The sequence below is a fragment of the Staurois parvus genome, unplaced genomic scaffold, assembly GCF_062004578.1.
Source record: "Staurois parvus isolate SC_StPar_1 unplaced genomic scaffold, SC_StPar_1.0 ptg000321l, whole genome shotgun sequence".
Lineage (NCBI taxonomy): Eukaryota > Metazoa > Chordata > Amphibia > Anura > Ranidae > Staurois > Staurois parvus.
In genome coordinates this window covers 3,552,847-3,580,688 of record NW_028318117.1, presented here as the reverse complement: position 1 = coordinate 3,580,688, position 27,842 = coordinate 3,552,847, and the positions used below count along the sequence as shown (strand labels likewise).

At 42.3% G+C, this 27,842-nt stretch overlaps 2 protein-coding genes across 4 annotated transcripts in view; one reads left to right on the top strand and one right to left on the bottom strand.

The window, feature by feature from the left end:
* Nucleotides 1-2,958, bottom strand: part of TNFAIP1 (TNF alpha induced protein 1) — a 36,090-nt gene extending 33,132 nt beyond the window's left edge. The window contains exon 1 of one of the 2 annotated variants that reach the window (XM_089683763.1): nt 2,845-2,958. The gene's annotated coding sequence lies outside the window, so the exon portion shown is untranslated. The remainder of the gene's footprint in view (nt 1-2,844) is intronic. The other variant, XM_089683764.1, reaches the window with a different exon arrangement.
* A 216-nt stretch (nt 2,959-3,174) lies between these two features.
* The window catches only part of IFT20 (intraflagellar transport 20), a 54,911-nt gene continuing 30,243 nt past the window's right edge, over nt 3,175-27,842 (top strand). The window contains exon 1 of one of the 2 annotated variants that reach the window (XM_089683762.1): nt 3,175-3,389. The gene's annotated coding sequence lies outside the window, so the exon portion shown is untranslated. The remainder of the gene's footprint in view (nt 3,390-27,842) is intronic. The other variant, XM_089683761.1, reaches the window with a different exon arrangement.

The window sequence follows — 27,842 nt, the reverse complement described above, 5'->3', positions numbered from 1 at the left end:
TTCAATGCAAAAACGCCCCCCCCATTGACTTCAATGCAAAAACGCCCCCCCCCATTGACTTCAATGCAAAAACGCCCCCCCCCATTGACTTCAATGCAAAAACGCCCCCCCCCATTGACTTCAATGCAAAAACGCCCCCCCCCTTGACTTCAATGCAAAAACGCCCCCCCCCATTGACTTCAATGCAAAAACGCCCCCCCCCATTGACTTCAATGCAAAAACGCCCCCCCCCTTGACTTCAATGCAAAAACGCCCCCCCCCCATTGACTTCAATGCAAAAACGCCCCCCCCCATTGACTTCAATGCAAAAACGCCCCCCCCCCCATTGACTTCAATGCAAAAACGCCCCCCCCCCCATTGACTTCAATGCAAAAAGTCCCCCCCCATTGATTTCAATGCAAAAACGTCCCCCCCCATTGATTTCAATGCAAAAACGCCCCCCCCCCCATTGATTTCAATGCAAAAATGCCCCCCCCCCATTGACTTCAATGTAAGAATACCTCCCCCCCTTGACTTCAATGCAAACACGCCCACCCCTTTGACTTCAATGCAAAAACGCCCCCCCCATTGCTGTCAATGCAAAATGTCCCCCTCCATTGACTTCAATGCAAAAACGTCCCCTCCCCCCATTGACTTCAAATTCAGTGCAAAAACGCCCCCATTGACTTCAATGCAAACACCTGTCAATAGCAATCCAATTTGAACACTTATCTCCGCAAGCCATTCTAGAATAGAATATCACTGTCTGGAACGCACCGCTACAAACTCGCACAAGACCCTTTTCGTAATGAAACTCAAAACACTATGCATGTGGATCACATCTGTGTTAACCACCTCAATAGGAACGCTATGCTAACAAAAAAAAAAGCCTGGCTCCTAACTTTTTTAGCTGGCTCCTAGAATCAAAGCAAATTGTCAACTCCTGGAATAAAGTAAATAGAGGTACCACACAGGGTACAATATACACATAACAAGTTTCAGACATAACCAAATAAATTCAAACAGACAAAAAGAAAAACTTTGCATCCCCATATTATGCATAGCTAAGAATGTTGTCAGAGTTGGAGTAGATGAGTAAAAATTGTGCATCAAGGGACCGTATATTAGAAACAGTAAAGACAAAACGAAGGAAAGAGCAAACATTTAAAATGAAAAGAACAAATAACATAACTTAAAGCTGAACTAAACACCCCAATGTCATCACCTACACCTTCCAGCAACATCCCCTCCAGTCACTGTCATCTTCTCCCTGGGTGTAGGAGGACCTCATCCTGCACATGCACACAGGAATCAATCATTCTGATACATTCAAAGTGTGCTGGGAATGCATGCTGAGCTGCGCACGCACAGCACATATTGGGTAGAAGACTGCAAGCAGGCAAGTGTGTATTACTGCAGAAGAGACATAACTACCTGTTCACAATTTTCTAAAAGATACGTATATTTCCACTTTAAAGAAAGAAAGGGATGGAGGGAATGTTAATGGAATAAGAATTCTCACTTCGACATGTATTGTGCTTTGTTCTCCAGGGGACAAGTACTTGTATTACTCTGACCCATCTTGCTATGTGTTTTCTAATGGTAGTCATACACCTAACGATGTGATCAAACTATTCTTCAGATGATGTGTTCCAATCTATAAATTATTGAACAGAAATAAACCGTTGTCGAACAAAACGGATTCATTGTGTTGGAATTATTCTGACCGGAAAAATCTGATTGTAGGAATAAAGACAGATCAATATGATCGCTAAGTGTATGGAAGATTGTGCACCACACAATCTTTTCAATCTTCCAATCGTTCTAATCATATTTTTTCCTTTGGAGAGTAAATTGATTGACAATACGATTGTATATAAAATCATTCAGTGTATGGTATCCGGTATCATGTCGGCGGTCTCCGACCATTTCCGGCTTCACGTCGGCCGTCTCCGACCATGTCCGGCTTCACGTCGGCCGTCTCCGACCATGTCCGGCTTCACGTCGGCCGTCTCCGACCATGTCCGGCTTCACGTCGGCCGTCTCCGACCATGTCCGGCTTCACGTCGGCCGTCTCCGACCATCTCCGGCTTCACGTCGGCCGTCTCCGACCATCTCCGGCTTCACGTCGGCCGTCTCCGACCATCTCCGGCTTCACGTCGGCCGTCTCCGACCATCTCCGGCTTCACGTCGGCCGTCTCCGACCATCTCCGGCTTCACGTCGGCCGTCTCCGACCATCTCCGGCTTCACGTCGGCCGTCTCCGACCATCTCCGGCTTCACGTCGGCCGTCTCCGACCATCTCCGGCTTCACGTCGGCCGTCTCCGACCATCTCCGTCTTCACGTCGGCCGACTCCGACCATCTCCAGCATCACGTCGGCCGACTCTGACCATCTCCGGTATCATGTTGGCGTTCTCTGACCATTTCTAGTATCATGTCAGCGGTCTCTGACTGTATCCTGTAGCACGTCTGCTGTCTCTGATAATGAACATTCACTGAATTTTATGTGCGGCCCTCTGGTGATGTTGGGGGCTGCACACCCCATTATCAGGAAGGATGACTTTTCCTGTTCTAGCCCATATCTGGTTTGTGGAGCAGAGCTCCCAAAGTAAATGCTAAAACTACAAACAGAACAAACTCCATGCAGTCCTCATAGTTGGAACTGACAACAGAGCTCCAGTGTTGATGAGCAGAAGGCACACTACTCTAACCTGTGCTGTACACAATGCTCCTTCCTCAGGGACAGGCCATGGAGGGTACTGCGCACTAGTAGAGTCATTCCTATCCACACTGAGATGTACAGTCCCACACCAATACAATGCCTCTCCCCCTGGCTGCCCGCACCCCTCCCCCAGCCCTCTCACCTGCCTCCAGTTCCTCTGCAGCCAACACTGGCTCCTGCTCAGCTCCCCACAGTCTCGCCCATCTTTCCCAGGCGTACTGACATCACTTCCTGACCCGGTTCCCTCAGTAACCAACCTGCGCACGCTTTGGACTGCCGTGATGCTCCTGTGGGATTTGTAGTACAGACCTCACAGCGCCCTCTGTCTTCCTGTACATGGATCTTTCCCACCGAACTACGACTCCCAGAATCCCTTAATACAATTATAAGTGGGTGGGTACAGCAAAGACATATCTTCTTCACCTCTCCGCGTTACTTTTGCATATCCCGATATCACACAACATACTGTACCGCGAAATGATCACCATACGGCTCCAGTCCAGGAAAGAATAAAATATGGGCAACGTTCCCTTCTTAAAGATGGCTACCAAGGGGCTCTATTTCCGTATTGTCTCTATGGTAGCCTGGCGGCATTACGGGAAGTGGCGTCAGTAAACACTAGCCGGCTGTCTCCGTGGCAGCCGGGGTTGGAGAAGCAGGAAAGGACCTCGGCCGCTGTGACTACAGGTAAGGTGAGGGCAGTTCGGTGGTAGAAGAGACAGAGTGCTATGGCGGAGCGAGGCTGAACAGGTTACCAGCTTGGGCTGAGCCATCGTGGGGCTTCTCCCTCACATGGACATTGTGCAGCAAGTTTTCACATCATGAAAATGAACTTAAATTGTATGTCACCCCAGAAATGAAGAGTCAGTATATGTGTGTGCATACAAATACAGGGGTGTGGAGATAAAGACTACTTGTCCAGGGACTAAATCGGGGTCCCAATCTACTTGTCCGGATAAAATAAAATATTTTAATCTAAGCAGTTTTTCAACACTTAAAGACCAGCCCATTGTAGTTTACTGCTACTTTGCAGAATTCCGTATATAAACGTGATTCTGTATTTTCGGCTAGGGGGCGAACACAACCACCCAGCTGGCTATGCTGTGATTCGTCACAGCACATGCCAATTGCAGGGTGCAGGCTGGTGATTGGTCACCGACACCCTATGATCGGCTCTGGGACTCCTAGAACACTCATAGAAATTTTGTTTGGGTACAGCGTTGCATCACCGCACAACTGGCAGTTAAAGTAGCACAGTGCCGAATAGCAAAAAATGTCCTGGTCATGAAGGGGGGTAAATCTTCTGGATGGCAAGAGTTTATAACAATAAGCTATTTATCTCCTACTCACCTCCCTGCCTGTCTCCAGCACCCGGGGACTAGCCGGGAGGGGAGAATCCTTGCAGTGTAAAGAGCACTGATTGGGTGCACATCAGGAAAAGTGAGTGTTTGGCTCTCTTAACGCTCAGTAGAAGTGCATCTGCTGAGCTAGTAAATGAGGTGTCGGCCCAATGAGAAGAAAAAAAACGTTATTTCTTCAGGTTATTCTTGCAGATAGAACCACTTGGGTGCTCAGTACAAGTGTATGCTGAGCAGCCAAATCAAGCTTCAGTATCTGCTCCTTGAGGCTCCAGTCAGACCTGGGCATTTTGGGATCGCAGGGGAATTGCTGCATTTCTGTCTGCAATCCTTGTTTTTTGAAAATCTGTTTTATTGATTTTATTAGTAAACACAAACAACAGAAGAAAATTTAATCAAAAGTTGCCCTCGCAGGGCAACAATTCTAACACATAACTAAGAATAAAAATAACCCCATAGGAGAGGGACACATAGAAAACACTGAAGGGACCCTTTACAAGTGAGGAAAAACACAGTAATAACTTCACACAATTCAGTTCCCCTTATCATCCGCCATAGTGGGAGTGGAGGCATCATCAAGCCAGCAGGACCAAAGTTTGTGAAATTTACGGGGGCATCCTCTGTTAGCATAAGTAGTTTGATAAAGTGACAAATTAGAGTTAAATGCTTCCAGTAGGTTGCGGCAGGAGGAGATGGCTGCTTCCAGCACACAGTTATTGTTTTGAGGATATACAATAACAAAGTATTGAGAAGAGTACGTTTGGCCACAGCAGGAGCCAGGGATTCCACCAGCCCTAACAAACAATACTACGGGTCAAGGGGGACTGTAATTTGCACTATATCTCCAATTATTTGTAACACTTCCTGCCAATACGACACAATAGCAGGACAGGACCAAAATATATAAAAGAATTCCCCATCCTGATGTGAACAACGCCAACATGCTGGAGAGAAGGAAGGGTTCATTCTGTGCAGCTGATGTGGAGTAAAGCAGGACCTGTGTAGAATTTTAAATTGAATTAATTTATCTCTGGCGGAGAGAAGGGAGAAAGCCATCATCCAGACTAGGGATATTCATCCTCCATTTCTGATGTAGGGTTGTCAGTTCGGGGCTGGCCGCCACAAGAAGGTATCGGAAAAGTTCCGAAGTGGGTTTTTTTCAAATTTGATACACGAAGGATAGGAGAACTGGCTTCTGAAGGCATGGGAAACCTGGAGATATCTATAATAATAATGCGGGGCAGATTGAATTTAGCTTCGAGAAATGAAAAGGGCAACAATCCACTATGACCAGTGATGTGCTCTAGTGTTTTTATTTTGTATTTAGCCCAGGTCTGGGGGTTCGGGATTGTTTCAAAGTGGGGAAGAGAGAGATTCAGCCAAAGTGGAGTATGCAGGGACAAGGTGTTAGAGGGGAGAGATTCCAGTCTAAGCCCAGCCCCCCAGGCCCTAAGAGTGGTACACATCGATGGGGTGATTTTAATCTCCTAAGCACTAGAGATTGGATGGCTTCCAAAGATTACAAAATTGCCGCTTCCAGGACAATAGAGGTGTTGGTTAGGTCTGGCTGTAACCACCAGTGCACAGTAACAAGTTGAGCAGCACGGAAGTACTTGAAACAATCCAGCATTGTCAAATCCCCTCTGTCCGTAGGTCTGGTGAGAGTAGTGAGTTTCTATCTGGGAGGCTTAGTTCCCCAAAGAAATTAAAGGAACAATTGGTTTAACTTCAAAAAGAATGACTTAGGGAGCCACTGAGAATTCCAGAAAATATATGTAAATTTGGGAAGTATTTTCATCTTTAAAAGATTAATACGGCCAATCAGAGGAAGGGGCAAGTTACTTAACACATTCAGTTTGGACCTGACCTTGGACAATATTGGGTGGAGATTCAATTCTATAAAATCAGAATTCTTCATGGAGACCATAATACCTAAATAAATGAGTTTATTCACCCACTGTAAGGGAGAAGTAGGGGAGGAGGAGGCCAATACTCCATCATCCACCAGGAATAACAGTGACTTATGCCAGTTGACCCTCACTCCCGTAAATCTAGACAATGAGTACATAAGATGAAGAGCCCTCTGAAGGGAAGGCCCAGCATAATTTAGAAACAATAACAGGTTGTCGGCATATAAGGCTACCCTCTCTTCCAACCATCCCACTCGGAGGCCAATTATATCTAGAGAGACTCGAAGGGCCTCCACTATAGGCTCCATTGCCACAGCAAAGAGGGTCAGGGAGAGGGGGCATCCTTGTCTGGTGCCTCATTGCAAATGGAAGGAGGTAGAGAGAAGGTCACCCACCCGGGTCTTAGCCAGGGGGTTCGAGTATAGGGTCTGTAACCATTCTATAAACTTTAAAAGAAAATCCATTCGAAGCAACACCTCCCATAGGTTAGCCCATTCCACCGTATTGAAGGCCTTCTCCATATTCAATGTAGCTATAGTCCTAGTGCCCTCATTTAGATGAGTTGTATATATATTAAAGAACAAATAGTGGATGTTAACATCCATGGATCTGCCTTGCATGAAACCTGTCTGGTCTGAGTTTATAACTGACTTTATCAACTCAGCCTAGTGGATAAAAGCTTGGTAAGGATTTTGAGGTCACTGTTAAGAGCTATAGGCCTGTATGAAGCACAAAGTTTGGGATCCTTGCCCGGTTTATGAAGCAATACTATGTGCGCCTTTTGCATAGAGGGAGGTAAGGAGCCTGTGTGCAGACATTCCTTATACAAGGATGACAATATAGGGGCTAGAAGCTCAGCATGGGGTTTGTAGAGGTCCATGGGGAGGCCATCGTACCCCAGGCCCTTGCCATTTGGGGTGGAACCCACAGCTGTGGAGACCTCCTCAGGGGTAATGTCCAAGACTAACAGTGTACTCTCTGAATCAGCCATCCAAGGGCCAAAGGGTCTAACAGCAGCCAAGCCCGAAGGGTTAAGATTTGACGGTAAAGATCAAGTATAAAAGAAGGTGTAGTCATTTTTAAACTCGTTCAAAGTAGCTTCTTGGGAGGACACCACCACCGCATCCTCAGCACAGATTTCAGGGATAATGGTGAGACATCATTGCCAACAACCTACCATTTTGTCCCCAAATTCAAAAACATCTTGCCTACGAGCATGTACATCCAACCTAGTAATTTTCAGATATATGTAAATCTCGGCGAGCCGAGGAGAGGAAGTCATAATTATCTACAGTAGGAGCGGAGGAATATTGGGCTGTCGCCACTGACACTTTGGACTGCAACTCAGATGTGAGGGCAGAGTGTTCTGACTTGATAGCGGAGGTGATAGAAATATATAGCCCTCTACTATGAACCTTAAAGGCATCCCAAACCATGGCAGGAGAAGCTGACCCAGCATTATGTTCCCAGTAGTCTCGCAGACCTGGTGGGATACCTTCCTTAGAGACTGTATGATGAATCCATATGGGATAAAGCCTCCAGGGGGAACCACTACACGGCCATTGTACGCACAGCAGCAATCTAAGGGGACTGTGATCTGATAGACCCACTGGAAGGTAACTAGCCTCCTGTATATCACCAAGAAGAACAGGGTTAGCAAATGCTAGATTAATACGTGAGGCAGTCTTGTAAGTTGAGGAAAAACAGGAGTAAGCCCTATCCTGAGAGTTAAGCCAGCGCCACACCTCAAGAGAGGTTGGCAACCTGCGCCCAGGTGACTAGATCTGAATTAAAAGATACTGGGGGAACTGGCCTATCCAAGGATTGTGAGAGGGTGGCATTGATATCTCCCATGAATAAAATTTTGGCAGGGCAATGCAGGGCCAGCTTCTCCAACAACAGAGGGGGGCTATATGGCTGGTCGGTATTAACCACTTCCAGTCTGGACACTTTTACCCCCTTCCTGTCCAGGCCAATTTTCAGCTTTCAGTGCTATCACACTTTGAATGACAATTGCGTGGTCATGCAACACTGTACCCATATGAATTACTTAGCATTTTTTTGAGACAGATAAAGCTTTATTTTGGTGGTATTTATTCACCACTGGGATTTTTATTTTTTTTTGCTATGTAAATGAAAAAGTCCAAAAATTTGGAAAAGTGTTTTTCTTATAAAATTTTGCAAATAAATAGTATTTCATCATAAATCTTGGCCAAAATTTATTCCGTTATTTTTAGTAAAAAAAAAAACAAATTAGTTTATAACCAAAAATTATAATTTTTAAACTTTTTTTTTTTTACATTGTTTTTTTTATATTATTTTTTATTTATTTTTTTTACATACTGTCACCCTAGCAGTACAGTGTCACCATGGTGAAACTGTACTACTTGTGGGGGGTGATGAAGTTTTTTTTTTTTTTACACTGATTGCTTTTACACCCATAAAGGATGTAAAAGCAATAATTTCTGTTTCTCTCTAGCTGCATTCTTGCAGCCATTGAGAACTACTGAGTGAGCTGTGATTGGTCACAGCTTGTCACATGGTACAAGGCTGTTGTGAATAGCCTTGTAATATGTGACTTCTGTGATCATTCACAGATTTCACACCTATTATGCAATGATGTCACAAGTGACATCCTGCTTACTACTCTGCATGTGATCGGGACCTCGTACAGAGGTCCTGTCTGACGATCGGTGTTCCACTGTGTCTGGAGGATACACTCGTACAATACACTACAATCACAAAACGCAGGTTCAGGTGCTATTATCTTCAATGCCAGTGCAGTATTGTTGAGCAATTTACTTTTCGGCAAATCGCATCTCGTGAAGCTTGTCGCCCACAAGAAGCCCTGCTCCTTTTTGGGTAACAAGCTTTATGCGATTTGCCGTGTGACAATTGTGGCAAACCTTCACTGCTTTTTAGTTGCCATTGAAAATAATGGCACCTGAACCTGAAAACCTGTTTGTAGCTAGCGTATGGTGCTGCTCAAAGCTGGACAAAATATGCAATCACCCCGCTGGCAGAGGAAGAGAGGGGAGCAGCGTTCCAAATGATACCAGAGACATATCAGATGCACCTGGGCATGGCCGGATTGACGGCTGGGGCCAGCTAGAACACTTGTCCGACTCCTGGGGACTGGTATGAACGGCGTCCACCCTTGCTCTTGTCACACCTTAACCTGCATTTTACAATTGTAGTGTGTTTTGATATCATGGGCAGAATCGCCACAATCCCAAAATGCCCAGGTGTGAATGGAGCCTTAGTCCTGGTTCACACTGATGCTCAGATGCAATCCGAAAGGCATCAGTTTACATGGTATCTGAAATTACATTGTCTTCTATGAAAGACTTTTACATCTACGTGGTGCGATTTTGATCCAGTTAAAAAAAAGGGTCCTGTGCGAGTTTGGAGCAATGCATTCCAAACTCACTCGCACAGCATAGAGTATGGTGGCATTCTGAGAGAAAATTGTACCCATAGAATACGATTCATAGCTGCTTTTGCATAGAAGTGGCTGGAAGGCAGGTTTGAATCACATCCGAACCACTGAACCACTAACTTTGACAATTACACATGAACATCGCACTGCATAAAGTAAACCCTGCTGCTTGCCCCCAGCAGTGCTAAATGTAAGAATAAGGCTTCATGTACACGAGCCTACCCTGGCCGTGGGAAAACGCAAATCGCCACAAAACCGCAGTACCGCTTTTGCTGGGTTTTGCGTTTTCCCGCAGTCGGCGGTCAAAATGGTCCTATCCTGAATGCGATTCTTCCGCATTCAGAAGAGGGAAGTTTAACCTCACCTAAACATGGCAGCGCCTAAATTCTGCTAAATGCCTCTGTGTACATGGACACAGGCTTATGTAGAGTTGAGTTTAGGAGGTGCTCGTTTACATGAAGCCTAAGACACCTGCCCTGAAGCTGGAACTGCATGCCCTGGGCTTCGAGCGATACAATTTGTACATCCCTGCAAATAGTTCTTCTTAGGCCACTTTCACACTTGCGGATCATTTGTTTCATCAGTTCATTTAAAGAAAAAAAACATATACTTTGTCATCAGTTTTTCTTTAGTTTTACATGAGTTTTTCATCAGTTTACATCAGATTTTACATCAGTTTTCTACATCCACTTAAACACTTGAGTCCCAGAGCCATTTTTTTTTTAGTCGTGAAGGTTACTTAAACCCCCCCCAAAATTATATGTTTTCCGAAAGTAGACACCCTAGAAAATAAATTTGCGGTAGTTCCAATTTTTAACGACACGTGATCATAGCACAACAGTTTCTGAAATGCAAAATTTCAGTAAAAGATACACTAAAGTTAATTTTAGGGCACACAAACACAATAATTTACCCACTTTTTTGGAAAAATATAAAAGATGAAGTTGCACCAAGTAAATAGATACCCAACATGTCGTGTATTAAAATTTACACCCATGAAATAGTGAAAAAATGTCAATACCCTATACTGTTTATACTTTTCTTTCTATTTTAAACTGAAAGTGTTGTTTTACAAGGTGATGGTTCCCTTATAGTTATTCATTTTTAAAAAATGTTGTAAATCTGATTTTTCCTGGGGTCTTTGATCTACCTAGTCGTGTGACATCATGGGTCATCTTCCTCTGGTGCCCTGGGCTCACAGCGGGTGGGTAAAATGACACTGGGTATCATTCAACCTGGAAGAGGACTGACACTGAATTTCAGATCAGTGAGACAGCAGAAGAGATAGCTAAGTATTGCAGTAAGTTATTTAAACAATTTACTATTGATAGTTAAAGAACTGTATCAAGCTGGAGTTGAGCTTTAAAAGATAAATTGGTAGAACCCCTGCCAGTTTCATAGCGTGTCCTAACCCTCATCTCTGTCACTTTTGCTGGAATGGTTAGTCTACACACACATATGGAGAAAAAGGTAAATTAGAGAATGTTGCACTAATAAATTAGAACAAAATGCTACTAAACACCTTAGTTATGCAAAATACACAAACCTATTATAATAATGAATCTCTTTTGGTATAGATATTCAGCAGTGAACACTATGGGTTTGTTTTTGCTAAAACTGGAGAGTGCAAAATCTGGTGCAGCTCTACACCATAGAAGCCAACTTCTGTCGGCTTTCATTTTTTTCCTTTTTGGTCAATGTTTTGTTGAACTTAGAAACTGATTAACTACCATGCACAGCTGCACCAGATTTTGCACTCTCCAGTTTTAGTAAATCAACCCCTGAGTTCTCCCCTTTTTTTCTCTTGGTAGATGCACTAACCCAGTGGAGAAAACAGTTTCTGGGTTCATTGATTATGCTTGGCTAGACCTCCTGTATCTAAGGGGCCCTGGCAGCAAGGTGATCAGATTGCATACACTTTATGGTGAAGGTTTTACACCGTGGTTGTGAAAGGAGCACTTTGAAGAGCACACCTGTTTGGCCAGTTAAACGATTGGTATTTAAAGGAGCACTATCCTTTGTTAAAGTAAGTGATTTTTGCAAGTGTGTGAGTGTTTATTTAAGTTCCCAGTGAGCACTATGATGTATTTCTCCATTTTGAGTTACTCTTGATATATGAGATGGGTCTTATCAATCATGTAGCGGAATTGCAGTTGAGGTGAGCAGCATAGGTACATAGATGTATTTGGTGAAGATTTCAAGTGTGGATTCACTACAAATAATTGAGGATTGAAATTTCATTTCTTTGGTTTTGGGACAGTTTATACCAAAAGACATTCATCATTATAGTATTATGTTGTATGTAGTATATTGTTATATTAGTGTGAAACACTTTACTAGTGCTGGCTAGCTTTGGTGGTTTACTTGTTATTAGCAGTAGGATAGGCATAATTGTGCAAACTGTTGGCGCTATATAAATCCTGTATAATAATTAATTATGCACACAGTTTTTTGTATATCCACTGAAACGCTGGAAGGTTTTACCCTCTTGGTGACCAGGCCATTTTTTGCTATTTAGCACTGTGCTAATTTAACTGTTAATTGCACGGTCATGCAAGACTGTACCCAAACAAAGCTTATATAACTTTTTACACAAATAGAGCTTTCTTTTGGTGGTATTTTGATCACCACTGGGTTATTTATTTTTTTAAATATAAATTAAAAAAAATCGAAAATTTTGAAAAAACAAACAATATTTTTTTATTTTAAAATCCTCATTTCATCATAAATTTTGGTCAAAATGTATTCTGTTACATGTCTTTGGTTAAGAAAAAAATATCCAAATAAGTGTATATTGATTGGTTTGCGTGGAAGTTGTAGCATCTACAAACTATGGTGTGTATATATATATATATATATATATATATATATTGGTATTGTTTCATTTTTTTATATTAGTAATGGCGGTAATCAGTGACTTATAATGGAACTGTAATAGTCAGCAGGCAATCTGACACTAACTGATGTTGGGGGGGGGGGAGTGACTAACTGCCACTGACAGCACCAGTGACACTAAAACTTGTTTTTCTTTTTTTTTTTTCTAACAAAATCAAACATGTCTTTACATGTCGTATACTTACCTGCTGTGCACAGTGATTTTGCACTAAGAGGCCCCCATCCTCTTATTTTCAGATCCCCTCTGGCGCTCCTGACTCATCTTCCTCGAACAGTGCCCTCAGGGAAAGCTGCTCGCTCTGTGGGCAACTCTGTGGACTCGTCCCAAAGCTGCTGCTCTGTGCGTCCATAAGACACGTAGAGCCACGGCTTGGCCCCACCCCCACTCTCTCTTCATTGGCTCACTGGCTGTGATTGATAGCAGGGAGAGCCAATGGGCTCCCCTTGCTGTCTCAGCCAATGAGGAGGAAGAGTCCCCAGACAGCAGAGGCTGTTGAGAACATCGCTGGATCGGAGGGGGCTCAGGTAAGGATTGGGGGTGGCTGGGGGGGCCGTTGCACACAGAAGGTTTTTTACCTTCATGCATAGAATGTAGGAAGGTAAAAAAACCTTGAGCCTTTAGAACCACTTTAATACAGTGATCAGCAATAATACTATACACTGTCACTGTACTAATGACACTGGCAGGGAAGGAGTTAACATCTAGGGTGATCAAGGGGTTAAATGTGTGCCTAACTATGTGTAATGTGTGCTGCTTTTACTAACCAATCTCTTTGCAGTAATAAGAAACAGAGACATCGTCCCCTTTGTATAGAGCCCGTTGTTGATTGTCAGGCGGGCAGTACGCCGCTTGGCCTGCATGGGACGCTGAACCATTTATACATTTCAGGCGGTCATGAAGTGGATATATAAAATCGAGCATGTGAAATAAAGAGCGAAGGGCTTAGGACTGTATAGAATTGTGCTAACCACATATGAAGGGCAATCTATGTTTACACAATTTTCTTTTTCTGTTCTTCCAGCGTTATCACTTTAACTTACTGATTAGAGAGAGGAGGAGCATAACTCTGTATCCATGTGAACTGAAAATACAAATGAAAGTTTACAGATAATGACACACAAAGACTAATAAATCTGACCATATACTGAGCAAAATTCAATTCAGAATACAATAGCCACATTGTAAGATTCGTCCATCCTTGCTGTTATTGTGGATGAAAGAATCTATTGGATTTCTTTTATCAGAATATTGATTGAACAAGAGAGATCTGTGTATGGCCAGCTTTAGAGTGGTGATAGATGGCCTGAGATACAAGTGATGCTTCTGATTTGAGTATTGTATAAGTCAGAGCTGCTTGTTACTTCTGGCACTTTCCTTTACTCCTTTATGTATGGTGCATATGTCACTGTCAATCGAAGCTGGAAGAGGATTGCAATCAGATCCTGGCACTCAGATGACACCTTCAAAATGTCAACTATCAGTTCTTGCCATCTATGTTCGTATTTTTTAAAAAATTTGATTATTTTTAAATTCTAAAAAAATGAAGCCTTAGTGTCACTTTAAGCATCATAAAATATTGTTGTGCTTCACTGCAGTTTGGGCCAAAACATGATATAATTCATTGTGTCATTGGAATACTTTCAGTCTTCAGAATTTAGGCTGACATAGGACATTTAATGATGAGGGTCTCATAGTTTGCACTTTGCCTTACTAAAGGAAATCCACCCTCAAGAGATTTCACTTTCCAGCTTCCACAAGCACTTTGCTAGTAATTTCAAATGTAGAGTAAATTTTTTGGAGATTTACTGAGGATACATTTACACAGCCTAAATAACTAAAAAATTATGATTCTGTAAAGGTGAGATGCTGAGAGAACATTGGATAAACACTTTATCATAGATATCCATGATTTCATTAGAGTGTACCTGCACCATCCCACAAATGTTATAAATCTGTACCCTTCTGCTCTGATTTTAGGCGAGTTCAGTAATGCAATAAGAAATGATAACCACACTGCAAAAACAATATTCTTATTCATTCTACAGGGAAATCCAAGAGAAACAAGTTGGATGCCATTTATAGGCCTGGAATAGATGAACATGTTGACACTTGAGTCTTGAGTCCTATTTAGAAAAAAAAAATTTGTTAGGCAAAAATAAAAGACTGATGTTGAGATATGCAAAAATAATACCATTGGTCACCAATCCTTTCTCCTGGCGAGGTTGAGAGATTCAACAAAACATGTAGAATTCTTGCTTAATTACTGTTAAACCATTGTTGGTACAAATGCATGTAATCACAGGGATAGCGTAAGACAAACTTACCTGTAGGATAATGTTTGGATCACATCGTGATATTGAATGAATGATGGTGTACCAAATGTTTTTATGCTTTGTTTTACTTTAAAGTCATGAATAATCATTATTTTTTTATGGAAAAATTTACTGAGATTATCTTTTGGTGAATTACAAAGTCCCATGTATCGCATTTTGAATTGTAACTAAATACTGGCATGTAGGCAGTTAGATATAAAAAATAGAGCCCATATATGTTTTTAGAAAATGCCCTTATACTGCCTGCTTTCTTCTGCTGACTTTTCCTGGTGACCTCAGGTGTCTGTAGGTCTCTGGACACTTCAGTTGGCAACGTTTGGCCTACACATTGTCTACATTTTGCAAAGGCCTGCATAATGATGATTAGATCAAGCGGAACTTTAACCATAATGTTCTTTAGCAAGGAACATCCATTCCACATTAATAATTATGCTATCAAAATGTGTGTGCACTGTAAATTGCCTCCAGCATTGTTCCTGTTTCTTCTTGATGGATGCTGCCATTTTGCTGAAGCCCAGAGCCCCCGAGCAGCAGTAAATCTTTAGGCTGTCAGTAGATTGGGCTCTACAAATAAAAATTAGAGAGCAACTGAGCATGTGAAGAGAAGGGTGAGGCATCATATTACTGGCTTTTAAACAGTATAGGCACTTAATTTGAATGCTTTACATAGATATACCTGCAGAAGGGCCCAGCCTGAAGTGATCTAGCAGGACTTAATTTTCACTTTAAGGCCCACACATAGTCACTGTCAAAGTCAGTAGAGGAGTGTGGATGTAAAGTTTACAGCAGCCTAAAAGTTGATCTTTTCTCTGTACATTGGTTTAATAAGCCTTTTAGAGCTTTTTTTTTAAATAATACAGATGGCACGGAGATCAGTGGTGTGCATTTACCTTTACAGACAAATAGATCAGCATTTCCTGACTTGCAAAATGACATTTTTGTTGCCAGCAGTAAGTTATAGCCTTCTATTAGATTTATACTGTTTTTTTTTTTTGTTATTAATATTTTATTGAGTTCTACATTTCATCTATTCCATCCAAAAAATAAGATTCAATATCACTTCTTCAACTATTTTCACCCAAAGTACAAAAATACAAAATTTCCCCTTCCACCGCCTAATCCCAATCAATACCTTCCCTTCCCTCCCCACCCGTTCTCTGATATTTCCCCATTAACCTTTATTGCAGCAGATGGTTGACTATACAATTTCTCTATCCATATTCTCATTCTAGGGCCTATCCCCAAAACTTTCAGTGTATCCAACATATATTCCCAATCTAATCTGTTAAATGCCTTCTCAGCATCTACCGACAAGAACAATACAGGGAACTTTCTCTTTTACTCTTTTGTATAAGCAATAATCATCTTAGTCCATTATCTCTATCCTCTCTCCCAGGGACAATCCCCACTTGATCCATATGAATCCACTCCGGCATTAAATCCTTTAGCCTATTTGCTAAAACGTTTGCTTATAGTTTAGTGTCTATATTTAGTAAGGATATCGGTCTATAGCTAGAACACTGTGTACTATCTTTCCCTTCCTTTGGTATTATTGTAATATGAACCTGCACAGACTCCGCTCTTATTTCCATCTCCCCTCCCAATGCATTCATATATACACTCAATTTAGGTATCAATTGATCTTTAAATTTCTTATAATATCTCACAGTATACCCATCCGGACCCGGACTTTTCCCTGCCATAGTACTCTTCAATGCATTTTGAATTTCTTCTTCTGATATTCATCTCTCAAGGGATATTAACTGATCTTCTCTCAATTTTGATAACCCCGCCTCTTTTAAGTATGTCTGTCTTTTTTTTCCAACTTTCTTCCTCTTCTCTTATGGGACCATTGGAAATTGATATTCTATAATTTACTATAATAATCTTTAAACGCTTTTGCAATATTTTTGGTAGAATATTTTAGTTCTCCTTTATTATCTCTTACTTTCTCTATATAGTTCTTACCTTTCTTTTTTTCTTTGAGCTCTCATTTAAAATTTTCCTGGTCTATCTCCCCACCAATATATTTCACTAATCATCTTATTAAACACTCTTCTTTTTTCCGCATCCATTAAATTATTTAGTTCTCGTTTTTCCAATACATTCTGCTTAATCTGTTTTGTTATTTTCTTGTACCTGTTCTAATTCAAATAATTCTCTAAGAAGCGTGTTAATTCTCTCTTTCCATTCCTTTTTCTTTTTCGCCCGATTGCTATTAAGATTCCTCTAATATAGGCCTTATGGGCTTCCCACACAGTCGCTACAGACACACCTTCACTCTCATTTCTTTCAAAATATTGTTCTGTTTCTCTTTTAATTGTCTGTTCCTTCTCCTGATCCTGAAGAAGTGTCTCATTTAACCTCCACGTGTTTATCTTTTTATGTTCCCTTCCCCATATCAACCTATTGGGTAGTGCTTAGAATATAATTTCACATTTGTTTCTTGTATTAGATGGGTTTCCTGGATAAACACTACCTCAATATATCTTTTTTTTATTTCCCGAAGTATCTTGAATCTTTTCTCCGGGCTATTTAACCCTTTAACATTATAAGTCATAAAGTTAACCTCCTCCATTACTATTTATTTTTTCATTCTTTCTTTCCCTAGGATTCTCCCTACATCTTATGTCTCCTCTCTTTATGCTGAGTATCACTCTTATTCTTTCCTCCTCCCCCCCTACTCTTCAATCCCCTTCCCATCCCTCCCTTCCCATTTCCCTCCCCCCCTTCACCTTCCCTCCCTTCACCTTCCCCATCCCTTAGGCTACCCTTTTGCCTACAAATCATTTGTGGTCCTAATCCCACTTTAGATTCAACTTTAAGGTGGTGCTCCGAGCATGTACGATTCACCAGCCACCTATCCCTCTCCATGCCCTGCCATTCTCTATGTCCAGTAGAAAATCTCCAACGACCTATCCGGGTGGAAGGGCTGTAGGGAAAGCGAAAAAGGGGAGGGAAGGAGAGGAGGAAGAGAAAAAAAAATGTATTCCCTTCTCTCCTCCTCCCCCTCCCATCCCCCCCCCCCCACTCTCTATTCCTTCTTCTAACTGCCTACCAATCCTCTTTCCCAACAGTCCCTATCTCTCCTTTCTCTTCCTCCCACCCAGGTATCTCCATTCTCTGCAAACCAAGTCTCTCACAAAAGTCTCTCATATCTTCAGGAAATCTCAATCTTGCTGTACACCAATTTTTCCATCCGATTAAACACTCCGGGAAGCCCCATCTGTATTGCACATTTTGTTTCCTCATCTGTTCCAACAATGGTTTCAAAGATCTCCTTCTAATCAATGTCTCTGCTGCTACATCAGCAAAAATCTGGATGTTTATTTCTCTGTATTTAATAAATGTTCTTCCTTTTGATCTTCATCCATATCTCTTCCTTATCCCCATAATTATGGAATTGTACAATTACATCTCTCGATTTTTCTTTACTCCTTTCCTCTTAGGGCCTTCCTATTCTATATACTCCATACAATTTAAGAGTTTCTGATGCAGATCTATCCATTATAGTGTTCAACATTTTACATATTATACCCATTAGGTCTTCTCCATGTGAAATCTCTGGTACTCCTCTTATCCTGAGATTATCCCGGTTTTCTTGGTCCTCTATTTTATATAGCAACTTTCTTTGTTCTTTTCTCATTTCTATCGTCCATTTTTCTAACTTCAAAATATTTTGGGCATTTTTATTCACTTTTCCCTCCGTCTCTTCCACTCTTGTTAGCATTTGCCCCAAATCTTTCTATATTATCACCATCTCTTGTTTTATTGATTTTTCAAGACCTTTAAACATTTCTGCTATTTCTTTTTTTATTTGGAATCTATAGGTCATTATCTTGTTCTTCCACCACCACTCTTTCTTTTACTTGTTGACCACTATTAGCCATTACCAGGGATAGTCTCGGGCTGTCTTCCAAACTGATTTCCAGCTCACTCCTTTCACTTATTCCTTGTCTCTCTGGGGTCAGATTCCCCTGTGGGGGTATATATTTTTTTAATTGTACTTGTTATGAAACCCTTGGGCCGACTTCCTTTGGCCACTTTATTTTTCATGCCGTTAAACAATTTAATTCCCTTATCCAAGTTCTGGGGGAGGGTAAGGGGGAATTTCCTCTTTTTTTTTATTGTCCCATTTGTCACTTTTTAAGTCCCCCTCTGCCAGTTTCTATATCTCCAAAGGCTTGTGCTATATTACTTCTGTTCTTCTTTTCTTTTGGACCCCCTGGGTGATTTCCCCCTTTAATTTCACATTACAGTTCAGCTCTTTCCATATAGTACAATAATGCAGTAAGCCTTGCCGCTCTCACTCACCCTCCTGTTGTCTTCTCTTTTATGCAGGCCGGCTTCAAGCTCTTCCTTCGGGGTCTGTGATACCCAACAACCCCTTTACTTAGTATGCCGATTTTCTTTTAGGGGGAGATTCCCCCCGCTGGGTCCTTTCTTTCCCTGGTACTGTGTGGCTGGGGGAACTAGCACAAGCCCCGTTCACTCGAAGGGAGAGCCGGCATTTTCCTTTACCTGGGAAACGCCGGCCGGCTTCTCCGTCTCCACGTCCTCTCAGCTCCAGGCTGCCCGCCATGCCAGACGGGATTCACATCCGTCCCACTGTGGTGTTTGCCCGAAGCTGCGTCCTCCTCTCCCATCGGCTCGTCTCACGACCTCCGCACTCTGCAGCGTTCTCCAGACCCCCCTGTAACAAACTAGCTCATCAGAGCTGGAAGCGGAGTTCTTCTTTTCCTTTCTGTTATTTGAGGTATTCCTTGAATCATTCCTCACATCCCCCCTTTCCAGTCCTGAGAGGCAAACGTTATCTCCTGTCAGATGGTGTGGGACAACCAGGTTAAGACATGAGATTGGAGCCAGGCCGTCTGCTGAAGTGTAACTTTTGTCACCCAAAACTATGTAAGCCCACACATTATCAAACTGACCAGAGTAATTGCACATTCCTCAGGTCAACTGTATGTTTCATGTCATGGATTATGAAGCCTTAGTTTTAACTGAGTTTCCCAATGACCACTCCCAAAATGTGTAGTCAGAGCCCCCCCCCCCCCTCTTTGAGAGGGACTTTTAAGAGAGACAGGCAGACAAGCCTAGAGAGAGTCAGAGTTTTAACAGGGTTTCCTCAGCTGAACATCGTAACAAAAGGAGACCACGAATCACCCTGCTCTGCCGCTTGAGTCTGAAAAACCAAGGCAAGGCAGGTAACTTAACCCTGTAATTTCCTTGCTATTCTCTGTTTGCTGTGTCTTTGTATACATATATATATATATTTTTGTGACATCTCTTTGTAAATATTTTGTTGCACCTCTTTGACTCTTTTAGTAATAAATCTTTCTTTCTGAAAGTGTTAAACTGTTTTAAGCGCTTACCTGCAATTCACGAATTCCTGCCTTTTGAAGAGACGCTACTGTTTGTTATATCTCTATATAGCAGGTCCGCGGGCCGTGCTATATAGATCCATATTTCAACCACTATAGTGTATTTTGATAAGAGTTTCCGTCTTCTCGGTATTACAAGAGACGGTGGTGGCAGACAGAGGGTTAGTTGCGTAATTAACCCGACCCAGTAACAAGCGCATTCAGGCTGCAGGCACCGATTGTAGCCCATTAGCTGGACAATCGCTGTGCAGGGTGCAGCTGGGTGGGGCTTTGTTACGCGCGTCACATCGTGGTTTTAGATCGGCCGGTCCTTCGGTCACGAGTTTGGTGAGAAGGTCTGGGGTCTGACGCTGTGGGCATGACATATTAGTGTTAGTCGCGGTCGTGCGATTGTCGCCTGTTGGTGGCGGCAACCGTGGATCCGTGACAGCCCCCTCTTACAGGTAGGTCTCTTTACTGTCTGCAGGCATCTCTCGGATATTTTTGGCATGTCACCCGAGGCATAGGCAGCTGGTTAATGGAGAGCTCTCACATCGAGCTCTCCCTCACTGCCATGTTCAGGCTCCTCTCTCCAGCAGCATCTCCCCGCTGCTCAGATTTATACTGTTTATAGTTGTGTGTATTCTAAGGTAAGTAATGGACCTCCAGGATAAGCAACTATTGTTTAACCTCTTGGCGCCAGCTGCACACAAATGCGTGGCCTCCCGGTGTCTGGGCCTTGACGCCAAGCGGTCGCACATTTGCGTGCAATTAAAAAAACGCGTGCTGAGAGCACGCTCCCAGCACACGTCTGGTATTCACGGAAAGGTCCCGATCTCCTCTTTTGATCGGGACTTTTCCCGATCATGTGACGGCGAATCACGGCGGTCACATGACCCTAAAACTCCACCCGCCTCCTGGCTTCTGAAACCCTTAAAGGGCCGGGAGGTACCGGCGCCAAGGGGTTGAATAAAAGCACATGAATTCTTACTTAAAGCAGAACTTTCCTTTAAAACAATTCTGCTTTTTCTCCTCCCCCACCCCCTCTACCACTGTAGGGTTTTTTATTCTGGGAGTGGATACCTATTTCTAACCGGTTCCAGCTCTCAAATACCCCACCCCCACCCTCAACCTCCTGGGACACATCACATGTTCCAGTAGGCTGCAGGACTAGTCTGAATGCTCAGCTTGTCTCACACATGCGCAGTGGGGAGCCAGCTGTAAAAACAACAGGAGAAAGTCTTAGCCGGCTTTTCACAAGCAAGATGGTGGCACCTGGGACCAAAAGACTGGCTCAGGTGAAAACAGTGCTGGATTGCAAAACTGGTATGTGTTTTGTTTATTTAAAGTCAGCAGCTACAGTATTTTTTATAAAAGGCAGAAGCTCCTCTTTTAAGTGGGGTTTGCTGTGCTTTGTGTATTTTTGTTCCAAATCTGTGCAGTAATCCAGCGTGAAACTTTCTCTGTGCAGAAGCTTCCTGTAATAAGACCAGTCACTGCTGTGACAATCGCGGCGTCAGTCCTCAGCCCTTCTCACTAAACTCGTGACCGAAGGACTAGTCAATCTAAAACCGTGCTGTCACGTGCGTAACAATGCCATGCCCAGCTGCACTCTGCACAAAGGTTTTCCAGCTAATGGACCACAATCTCTGTATCTGCAGCCTGGGAGCGATTGTTACTGGGTCAGGTTAATTACGCAATTAACCCTTCACACTGCCACCACCTCCTTTTTGTACAGAGAAAGAAGAAACTCGGTAATATCAGCAATAACACTATGATGTTTGCATAAGCGTCGGTATACCACTGTCACCGCAGGCAGAGATATACCGAAGTTTAAAACACACACACACAGTAGCGCTCTTCAGAGGCAGGGGTTCTTAGTTTTGCATTAAAGAGCTTTAGAAACAGTTCAACACTTTCAGAAAGTAAGATTTATTACTAAAAGGTCAAAAGGGTGCAATATAAATATTTACAGATATATATATATACACAAAGAACAATAACACAGCAAAGAGATAACCGAAAGGAATTTAGGCGTCCTGGTTTAAGCAGATCAGGTTTAAGAGCCAAAAGGATGCCTTATCTCCCAAAGTTAGTTCCGATGTTAAAAGGGAGAATCTTCAACTTTTTTCAACTCAGCTTAGCTCAGCTTTTTCTAGGAGCTCCGCAAGGTGTCTCCCTGAAGCAGAGAACCAATCACCTCATATGGACAGGTGTTGCAGGCGGAGTTCCAACCTGTGACCAAAACCCCTCACATTTGATGTCATGGTTCATAACTTATTCTCGGTGCATTTAGCAGCCTTGCCACTAGTAGATTAATATGCAGGCGCATCTGCTGAACGGTTAGATATGAAATATGACATACCTGCTTGGATGGTTAAGGAGATATAATTTTCTGCTCTCCTGTATATGCCAGCTAGGGGATGTAATATATCAAGCGACTTGTAATAAAGTGTGCCGTCCGAATATGTGCTCCATGTTTATGTAATTATGTCCTATTTGAAGATATAAAATTATATGGAAAAGTGAGTCTTTAAATGTAAGTGTGTTTTTACGACTACCTGGAATGTCTTTGAAGCTCAGTGAGAGCTTGGTTTATGGTTTTACGATCCCTTCTCCAGCAAGAGTCTCATCTCGCAGACATAGGGGCACCAGCTAGTGGGGTTTATAGCCATGACGCCCTCCCAATGAGTTTGCTGCCTGTGATCTCTGTCATCATCCAGACCACATGTCACTCAACAGAGAGGGAGGGGCGATATCGGAGGAATCTGATTTGGGAGAGAGAGATACAAGATGGAGGGGTTTGGAGCAAAATGGATGACCGCGTCCATCTCTGTTTGCATGATTGCTACAACTGTTGCTCCCTCTCCTTGTACAGGGTGACTGGCCTTGTATTCACCCCTCTTCTGCACAGGCTATGTACAGCACAGTGATAATGTCACCACCACTTTTACAAGGTAATATATGGGTTTACAAAGGCATTTGGTACACAATGTGGATTTATTTCCTTTGTGGCTATTCAGGAATACTGCATATTTAAATAAAAGCCTTGTGCCCGGAGTTTAGCATTAACCTACCAGTTTTTTTTCTGTGCATAGTTTAACTTGTCGTACAAATGAAAACAGTCTTTTAAAACACAGCTGTCTCCAAGGTCATAATTTTCCATGGTTTGTTTTCCCTTTGTAAAGTAAATGCATGACCCCAACTGCTTTCAATATTACATTCAATGTTTGTATTCTTAGGCAAACAGCCAATGTGAAAGAAAATAATAGAAGCTGCAGATGACATGCATTGTTATATAACATATACAATCCCAATTCTAAAAAAGCTGGGACGCTGTTTAAAATCTACATAAAAACAGAATGCATTTCTTGCAACTCTCATAAGCCCATATTTTATTCACAATAGAAGAGAGAAATCATATCAAATGTTCAAACTGAAAAAATGTACCATTTAAAGCTGTACTAAACTCCGCTTTTTATCTTGTACCTACAGGTAAACCTACAATAAGGCTAACATTATGAAATTGTTTGACAATTTTTAGACACAGCTTTTCACAGATTAGTGAAACTCTGACTCTCTAAGATGCCCAATCATGTTTCTGACCTGTTACCAATTAACCTAAGTAGTTGCAAGATCTTCTTCCAGCTCTTCCTTGTTCGTACCACTTACTTTTGTGGCCCTGTTTTTTTTAGATGTGTTGCTACCATCAATTTCAAAAACCGGAGTTAGACTTACAGGTAACTCCATTTCCAGGAGTCTCCCAGGACCGCCCTTGAGTGATGAAGCTCCTCCTACTGGGACAAAAATCATATCATATTGCCTCCAGATCTTTAAAAGGTGGTCCAACAGGAACGTGGCCAGTCAACCCAAGAACCGAAAAATTTATCTGAAAAACATTACCTATCAACCAACCAAGACAACCAAACAAATTTATAGTTATATCAGGTGGGAACGTGCTATCCTGAAAGACTCCTGAGACCGGTAAGTCTAACTTTGGTTTTCCCTCAGTCGTCTTCCAGGACAGCCCCCGAGAGGATAAACAAGAACACACCATGATTAGGGGGGAACAACAGCCTGGAGGACTTTCCTCCCAAAAGTCTGGTCTTGATTTGCTAAAGAATCAAGGCGATAATGATGTACAAAGGTAGAAAAAAACTAATCACGTGGTGGCATTGCAAATCTGCTTCGGGGTGGCTCCGGCTGCTTCTGCCCACAAGTTGGAAAGTGCTCTTGTGGAATGAGCCTTTAGGGCTGATGGTGGATCAAGGTCTAGCACCCTATATCCTTTTAAGATAGCCTCGTTGAGCCATCTGGCAATTGTACCTTTTGAGGCTTGTTTACCTTTCCGTTTCTCTGAGAAAAGGACAAAAGACATAAAGCTCCTTGTTATCTTCAAAACGGTGAGTAGACATTTCTTAACATCCAGTAGATGGAGCTGTTTCTTCTCATTTGTTGGAGAATTACAGAAGGAAGGTAGGACTATATCCTGATTTTTATGGAAAGCAGATGATACTTTAGGAACAAAAACTGGATTATTATTATTATACAGGATTTATATAGCGCTAACAGTTTGCTCAGTGCGATCTGTGCGAAGAATAACTGTGTCGTTTAAGATCTGTAAACAGGGTTCCCCAATTGAGAGAGCTTGAATCTTTCTGGTTCCTCTGGCTGAAGTAATAGCCATCAAAAAAATTGTCATTCATGTGACCAGTCTCAAAGAAGCCTTAGAAAGGGGTTCAAATGGTGCTTTGATAATTGCACACAAAACCACAGATAGATCCCATGTTGGAATTCTATTATATGCAATTGGTTTGCCCTTATCACTGCCTTATTGAATCTGTTTATCAGATGGTCTTCTTGGAGCGTTCTCTGAAGGTACACACTTAAGGCTGCTATTTGCACTTTTAGGGTACTAAGTCTTTTTCATCCTGATCCTTTAAAAACTCCATAATCATTGCTGAGTCTCTCCCTCAACCTGATATGTTGTGAAACCCACAGATCTTAGAATTTCTTCTTAAGAAACCAGGCAGCCAAACTCAACACAGTCAAGTGAGATGTAGTACTGATCCCTGGGACAGAAGATCCTGCCTGAGTGGAAGAAGGATGGAAGGATGATCCACCAGGGAATCTAGGAGAGAAAACCATGACCTCTTGGGCCAATGGGGAGCAATCAGAATTAGTGAAGTGTCTTCCTTCATGTACTTCGGTAAGACCCTCGGAATCAAATGAGGAGGGGGGAATGCGTAACGAAGGTCGAAGGCCCACATATTCAGAAGGGTATCCATGGCTAATGGCTGCCAGCCTGGATCCAGAGAAGAAAAGGCCTCCAGTTTTGCATTTTATCTGTTTGCAAATGGCTCCACCTTTGCATTACCCAAAGAGAAACTATCTCCCAAAACACTTCTGGGTGAAGACACCAATCTTCCTGAGACACTACTTGTCTGCTCAGAAAATTAGCCAGGTTTTTCTAATCCCCTCTTAAATGGATGGCTGAGAGAGAACTATGATTCTTCTCTGCCCAAAGAAAAATTGTCTGGGCTATTTCCATCAGAGCTTGGCTTCTCTTTCTCCCTTGTGAGTAACTGTAGTTGTGTTGTCGGATCGTACCTAAACATGATGGCCTATGAGATGGTCCTGGAAGGCCAACAGCTCTCTGGCTACTGCCATTAGCTCCTTCCAATTGGATGAAAACTTTTTCCTGTAGGGACCAGCACCCCGACATCCACTGGTCCCCCAGGTGCACTCCACAACCACATGAGCTGGCATTGGTTTTTAGGATTCTGTAGATGGGAAAAGTCCACTGGAGCCCTGGTAAAAGGTGACTTTTGTCCTGCCACCACCTTGTGGACTGTCTCAGATTTACTAGTAGGTAAACCTTGTCTTCCAGGTCTTTCCTCCTGAAGTTCTGTAGTAGAGATTTTTGAGGTGGCCTCTGGTAAAATCTGGTCCTCTTGTGGTTGGTATGAGCATTCTATTCCTCTGGAAAAAAATCTGATGCATTGGTTGGATTGAATATCCTAGGAATCAAATCTCCTGGGATGGAACTAAGATCGATTTGTTTGAATTGACAATCCAATTAGTTTCGACAACCATCTCTGGGCTTTTGAGATCTTGTTGAAATTTCTCCTGAGAGGCTGCCAGAAAAAGATCGTCCAAGTATGGTATGACCATTATGGATTGGAGTCTTAATGGTGCTAAGGCCTCTGCTAGGACCTTGTTAAAGATCCTCAGGGCTGAGCTTAGCCCAAACGGTAGGGCCCTACTCTGGAAGTGGTAAATGTTGCTAGTTATCTCTGCTGCTAGACAAAGGTATCTTTGTGAATGCTTTCCTATAGGAATATGCAGATATGTATCCCTCAAGTCCATTGTGGCTATATCATTATCTTTTTGCAGCTATTTCTGACTGAATAGATTGATTCCATGTGGAAATCTTTGTATTTTATTGCCCTGTTTAAAGGACAAAAATTTTTGATTAATCAATATCTTACTGACGGCTTCCTTACATCAAAAACATGACTAAAAACCTCTTCCTTGTTCCATCTTTGGGACAGGAATTAGTACCTTTTGATCTACTAATTCTCCCAACAACAGAGGAAGTGCCTGAGGCTTTGCCAGGTCTTTTGGCAATCTGGTGAATTTTGCAGGGGGTCTTGTGTTGAATTCCAGCTCGTGGCCCTTGTCTATAATTTTTAAGACGAACTTGTTGGAAGTAATTTTTGACCATTGATGTCGGAAATCCCAACAACCATCCTCCCACAGAATCAGCCTTTGTTGTATCTTGTTGCTCCAGGGAGGGCGGGGGGATGGGTTAAACAGAATGTTTGTTTCCATTCAGCTTCCCCTTTTCTCCAATCCAGTGTCACTTATACTTATACTTATTTTTATCTTCTACTCTTGCTTGTTCTTTAAATTGACAGAAAAAAATTTCTTTTGAAAAGGTTTCTTCTCAATGGGAAAAGACTTTTTCCTATCCACTGTCCTTTCAAGAGCAGCATCTAATTCCAGCCCAAACAGAAGATCACAGAATGGAATGTTGTAACTTTGAAGCAGTGTCTTTCGACCATGTCTTTTAACAGATAGATCTTCTGGCAACTACGGATAGTGCCGCAGCTTTAACCAAGAGCTTAACTAATTCCACTGAAACATCTGCATTTAAATCGACATCCTTGAAGAGGGTAGAAAAATACTTTAATTCCTCTCTGGTAGCTCCTGCCCTGATATGTTCTTGTAGTTGAGATAATATTCAAAATTCTGGCTACGCACGTAGTAGCTAATGCTGGCTTTAGGTTTGCCATGCATGCATCCTAAGATCTCTTCAAGATCACATTTCTCCATCTATCCATTGTGTCATTGAGGTGACCTATGTCCTCAAATGCCAAATCGGTGTGTTTTGAGACCTTTGATAGAGGTGTGTCTAATTTTGGACACTGGTTCTAGATGGAATCTGGGCTGTCATAAAAATGGAGGTGGAGAAGGCACTAGCTCTGGCTGACTAGTTGAAGTGGAAGAACTTAACATCAGAACTCAGAAAATTGGATTACAGTTCTTTTTTGAAGGAACTTAGGAATTTTGCATATGGAAAATCAGCTTCTACCTTTAGTAGGTTAGCAATACACCTGGGGAAAAGAGATTTGTATTTGGACCATAATCTTGTGCCACAGTTAGCACATTTTTTTACTTTGCAGGTTTGTCCTCCTTTGGTGGTTCCTCAGCCTGTGAAAACACAGAAAGGAGGGCCCAGGTTAGATGCCAATAACTAGCCAGAAAAAATACAGCAAAATTCCTATAATGATGTCCTACAGAACCCCGTTCTGCTGACCCTATCAAAATAAGGCTACACA